This window comes from Manis javanica, chromosome 6 (assembly GCF_040802235.1).
Source record: "Manis javanica isolate MJ-LG chromosome 6, MJ_LKY, whole genome shotgun sequence".
NCBI classification, from domain to species: domain Eukaryota; kingdom Metazoa; phylum Chordata; class Mammalia; order Pholidota; family Manidae; genus Manis; species Manis javanica.
Window position 1 is genome coordinate 75,038,470 of NC_133161.1, and position 6,000 is coordinate 75,044,469.

The 6,000-nt window shown below is 43.5% G+C and overlaps 1 long non-coding RNA gene across 2 annotated transcripts in view; it reads right to left on the reverse strand.

The window, feature by feature from the left end:
- The window catches only part of LOC140849920 (uncharacterized), a 71,281-nt gene extending 65,991 nt beyond the window's left edge, over positions 1 to 5,290 (reverse strand). The window contains exon 1 of one of the 2 annotated variants that reach the window (XR_012132320.1): positions 4,825 to 5,287. This is a non-coding gene — a long non-coding RNA (uncharacterized lncRNA). Of the gene's footprint in view, positions 1 to 4,824 lie in introns of both variants that reach the window. The other variant, XR_012132321.1, reaches the window with a different exon arrangement.
- Positions 5,291 to 6,000: the final 710 nt, after the last annotated feature.

Sequence of the window (6,000 nt, forward strand, 5' to 3'; positions counted from 1 at the left end):
TCTGGGCACTACATGGTGGCAGGGCTGCAAGGCTGCAGGACAGCAGAGCAGAGGCTGGAGTGGTGGCAGCGCTGAGGACAGAGGCCCAGAGGATGGCTGTGTGGGATGGCTGTGCAGGCAGAGAGGCCTAGAGGATGGCTGTGCGAACAGAGGGGCCCAGAGGACGGCTGTGCAGACAGAGGGGCCCAGAGGCAAAGACTGGCTTGCTGCATGCAGACTCGCTCAGAGTGAACGGGATTTTAGTGACTGACCTGCCACATGGAAATAAAGTTGGGTATAACCCTTTCACCCCAAAAATGTTTTGCTGTCAATTTCTTTGGTCACAATGAATCCATAGTGAACTTGCCCAGGGCTGAAACCCATTGGCAAGACAATTGGCAAAAGTCAGTAGGGTTCATTGTTGACCAAGGAAAAAGACAGGCTGCCCTTATGGGAGGGGTGCTTCAGCGGGCTCCCCTGTGAATGGGGAGACAGTGGATCATCCCCCAATGGGTATATGGTCTGAGGTGGCTTGCCTCCTAGAGGACTGGGCCCCACCCCAGGACTGGAGGCAACTGGAGGTGACACCTGAGGCAGTTGGGGTGGCCCTTGGTATAGTAAGCAGATCCTTTGAGAAGCAGAGTGCCCAGGAGGCAGCGGGACTGTGGGTTGGCTGCTTGTCACAGTCTTAAAAAGGTCTACAGAGGAGACCGAAGAAATGGCGGCACGAGAACACTAGCTGCAAACTTCTGTGGATTCCCTGAGGAAGGAGATGGCATTGATACAAAAGGAGGCAGCACGAGAGTGCTGGCAGCAAGGAGCCATTGGAGGTGAGACGGCAGCGCTGCCAGGTTTTCTGAAGGAGGACAAGGCCATGAAAGAAAAAGACAAACTCCTGAGGGAAGCACAGGCAGAGGTGGCACAAGAATGTCAGCTGTGAAACATTGAGGTGAAGATAAGAGAACTTCTGAAGACTGAGCTGGCATTGTGAGGCACTGTAGCAGAGGAGGCACTTGGGGGAGTGGAGAGAAAGGTGCCATCAGCCCCAGAAATGGAGGAGCTGGGGAAGGATGAAGGGGTGGTGCCGGAGGCACTGGCCCCTCCTGTATTGAAAGCACGCCCAGTGGTTATAAAAAAAACAAAGACCTAGCAGCTGAAAGTTTCCCAAGGAGAAGAGCAGCCCCCTCCCCAGGTAGTGGAGTACTCTATGGTCTGCCCCTATACTCAGGCTGAGCTGGTGGCTGTGGGACTTAGGGGTAGATGGAATTGTTCTGTCGGGATCAGAGATGGGAAAGCTGTCTTCCCTGACAGTGCAGCCTGCCCTGAGGCAGCGATTACAAAATGCTAGGTGACTCACAAGAATTTAAGGGGCCCCAAAAAGATTACAAGGACCCAGATGTGGGTTGACTTAATACAGGCCAGGAGCAGATGGAAGGAAATTAGACAGGAAGCCAAATAGGATCTTACTGGAGCTATGGCAACAACTGAAACCAGTGCTGCAGTTCAAGCCATTAAGACTAAAGAGGCAGAGGTCAGAGACAGAGCCATTAGTCCGGCCTGTGGATCTGCGAGAATTTTTGCTGGAGAGGCTGGAGAACAATGTTCAAGCTTCCTTGCACAGGGACCATTGCAGAGGACTAAGGGCACATAGATTGAGAGGAGAGAATCCTGGAGGGGTGGAGCATGGATAAAATGAAGTTCCTGTGGCCAGGATTCTCAGCTGGCCCTGGTTGACTAGCTCACTGCACACCTGTGGGCACTACATGGCTGTTGACTCTATATAAAGAGCTCCGCGCAGTGCTCTGAGCACAACATGGTGGCAGGGCTGCAGGAGAGCAGAGCAGAGGCTGGAGTGGTGGCAGTGCCGAGGACAAAGGCCCAGATGATGGCTGTGCAGAATGGTTGTGTGGACAGAAGGGCCCAGAGGCAGAGACTAGCTTGCTGCATGCAGACTCGGTCTGAGTGAATGGGATTTTAGTGACTGACCTGCCACCTGGAAATAAAGTTAGGTATAACCCTTTCACCCCAAGAATGTTCTGCTGTCAATTTCTTCGGTCACATTGAATCCACAGTGAACTTGCCCAGGGCTGAAACCCATTGGCAAGACATCCTTATACAGTACTCACTGCCCACATGTGAACAATGGACTTGTATCTTAGGGCCAGGTGAAGATACTGGCCACAGTAACTTCCCTTTTCCCCACAAATATCATTTTAATATAGGCCAAGTCAAAGGCTAAAGAGTTAGCTCACCTGAGACAATGTTGTAATGTAGCTGGCCTCATTTTCACTGCTCTCCCACTCCTGTGCCTTCACCTGCCACTCAGAATCTAGAATCCTCTGCTGAGAAAGTGGCAATGGCAGAGTCCCTCTGCTCCTTGCCTACTTGACCCCATCTCCTTACAGAATGTGCTGGCCTTGCTCACACCCCAGTCCCTTCCAACCTACAACTCCCTGCATTTGCATGCTGTTCTCAAGCTGGCATTTCCTAATGTGCTACCCACTAAGGTAACATTTCTTTTTAATAGAGGTTTTCTGGAAACAATCATTAGAGTCATTCTAGCAGTAGACACTGACAGTGAGGAAGATACTCTCTACAGTCCCTTTAGCACTACCCTGGTCACACCATAAACAGTTTGTCACTCTGCCTGCATCCAGGGAAACCTTCCTGGTGAGCCACAGAAGGATGGGGCTTTCAGGTCTCAACCACTTGCCAGGAGCACTTTGGGGAGCTCCCTGTAACAGTGATACCCATCTCCTTGCCCCAAGAGTCTCTATTACTGTCATCCCCTGGCCTTGGAAACCATTCATGAGGAAATAGGGAAGTAGCTCCTGACAAGGTGTTAGTAAAGTTATTGCCAACAGTCAGCCAGTAAAATCCTTATAGAACAGTTTGCCATTGTTGCAATTATTTTTCATAAAGTAACACAAAGTTGCATGATGGGTTGGGAACAAGGGATACATACATACACCCCCATTTTCCCAGAGGAAAAAAAGGTTACTTATTTCCTTGCAAATGCAATTATTTGGAAAATGTTAGCCATTTTAAAAAAAATGCGGGAGACAGAAGTTATCCTCGTTTTCTCCCTGAAATCCCCTTCAAAAGTTGTAGTTCTTTCTCTCCAACTGCCTCAGCTTTCTTCATGTCATCTTTTAGAACTTCTGGAAAAGTTCTAAAGTTTGGATGGGAAACAGAATTCTGGGACTCAGAGGAACACCATGCCTTTATAGAAACTTTGCTCAGGCCCAAGGCCTCAGCACATGTGCCCCTTCCATGAAACATGTTAGCCTTGCCTTGCCTACAGTTAGAATCCTAAAAAAAAAAGAATGGTCATAGATGCGTGACTGAAGAGAACAAAAACACACCAGAGTCAAACACAATGTAATTATCCTCTCAGGGAAAAAGAACTTTGTAAATACATTTTACTAAACTGAAGTTAACCAATTGCATTCTAACCTTTCAAGGAAAAGACTGAATAAAAGATAGTCAACATACTGCCCTTGCACTGTTCACCATGTAAGAACTTATTCACTATGTAAGAATTTGTTCACCATGTAAGAACTTGTTTGTTATGCTTCAGAAGATTGGAGACTGTTGAGAATTAGGCTTGGGGTTGATTAATGATTGTGCATTGAGTCCCCTATATAGAATTTTATGGTTGTTAACAACCATTTGATCAATAAATATGAGAGATGCCCTCTCAAAAAAAAAAAAAAAGATAGTCAACATAAACATGGAAGGAAAAAATGAAACCCGAGAAGTCTGTAAGAATCTGAGGTGACACTTCTTCCCAGCACTTTCCAGGGGAGGAATACTCTGAATGTGATCGTAAGGAGCACGTACAGTTGTCTGGGTAGTGGAAACAGACTCATTTAGCCTCATGTGGTCTATAATAAATACTGAATCTATAACCTCAAGCATTCTTTTGATAATAAAATTGAATTTCTAGGTCTTTCAATACCTGGAAAATAGATACTTTGGATAAAAGACACAAGCATTCTATCATTGGAAAAGTTAACCAGCCCTTGGGTACTAGTAAGTTAGCTTCAGGGTTTACTCATTTTCTCATACAAGTTTGGTTAATTTATATCTATTCCAAAGATATTCTCATTTTAGTCACATAGTTCAAAGCTGAGAACCATATCTCTAGAACTTCTCCAACAAATAAAAATAGCTATCATTTAACTCATTCTTACCAGACATTCTCTGAGTGGTTTATATGCAACATATTTTACCCTCACAACAACCCCTATACAGTAGGAATTATTATTATCCCCACTTCACAAATGAGGAACTTGCTTATGATAACAGATGGTAAATGGCAAACTCTGGCTCCCAATCCTTGTTCTTAAGTTCTACCCAATACTGCCTTAGAAGGTGGCGTGCGCCCTGGCAGCCCTTTTCTAGGTCTCTAACCAGTCCATCCAAATGCTGCCCTCTTAAGTTCTACAGCAGATGATGTATTAAATTTTGAGTGAATACTGTAACTTATATGCAGCAAATAAAACTTTTTCACATGTCCCCCTTAATATTTGATAATTACAAAAGAATATATGTTACATTGTAAGTTATAAGCATTACTTGTTCTAATTCCATGGTCTCCCAATAACTTTGATTAATGGCTGATTTTCCATGTAATTCTTCTTGTAGAGGGAGAATGCATCAAGAACAAGGACTTTAAGTATTTCCAGCCCCTCTGCTAAGATACCTTATTATAAATTAATAAAACCATTTCTAAATACTAGTTTTCTTCCCATACATGATAAGAGGAGTGTATCTGTCTACTTGGTATGCTAAAACAAAATACCATAGACTGGGTGGATTAAAAAAACAGACATTCCTCACAGTTGTGGAGGTGGGGCAGTCCAAGATCAAGGTGTCACTCAGTTCTGCTCCTGATGAGAGGTCTCTTCCTGGCTGTGGATGGCTGTCTTTTCTCTGGGTCCTCATATGGTGGAAAGAAAGCATTCCTTTGTCTTTCACATTGCTGACAGTTTTGAAGAACACAGGATAATTATTTACAGAATGGCCTTCTATTTGGATATCTGATGTTTTCTTTGAATACATTCAGTTATATATTTTTGGAAGTTGGAAACTGCTCCATCTTCCATTCACTAAAGCACTGATGCAGCCTCTGAGTCACAGTGAGCACAGAATATTGTGTTCTCTGTCTAGGTCTAGAGTCCTCTACTTTCAGGTCTGGTGATAATTTTTGTGTGTTGTGTGCAAATCCAATTCTAAGTTTTCTGGCAAACTGCACAAAATGTTTTGTTGTCACTCATGCACTGCTTTCCTCTAACATGTTCTGTAAACACTGGCTTCCTCCCCTATTTACTAAAAAAAAAGGCTGAGTGAATCAGTGACTTTCTTTTCTCCAGCGAACCTCAGAAGATATATGTTAGGTCTTTGTTCTCTCTGCTATAGTCAGCATTAGAATTCTTCATATTGTGATGGTACCAAAGTATTCTTACCCTTTTTTGAAGGAAATGTTACTTCCTATTTGTTGTCAAAACTGAAAATGCCTTCTTCTACATAGTGCAGTCCTTGAGTCTTTGTAAGTGATACCATTAACCAACCTTGGTCCCACAACACCCACCTTCATCCCATACCTGCCATCAGGGGACATATGGCTTAATGTATTTCATTTATATATGTGTGTTAATATACTATGCTTTCTTTATCTGAAAGAAATGAATTTATTAAAAACTATTTAGTAATTTCATTCCTCAAATCTTGAAGGCTACTTCTGTACATATTTTTGTACTTAAACTTTTTAAGTATATTTTAATAGATTATTTCTTAGTTTTCTAGACAGAATTTTCATTTCTACATTTCATTCTTTGTTAGCTAACTCTCCTAAGCTTCTTCCCCCTTCAAGGGGCTTTATTTTGCTACTTCCTCAGTATTCACATAGAGCACAGATCTGACCTGTCCATTTTTCATGTCTTCCATTCTGAAGCAACTGTTTCTTAAACTCATCAATTGCATCAATATTCCATTTCTCAAATATTTATCTGCAAT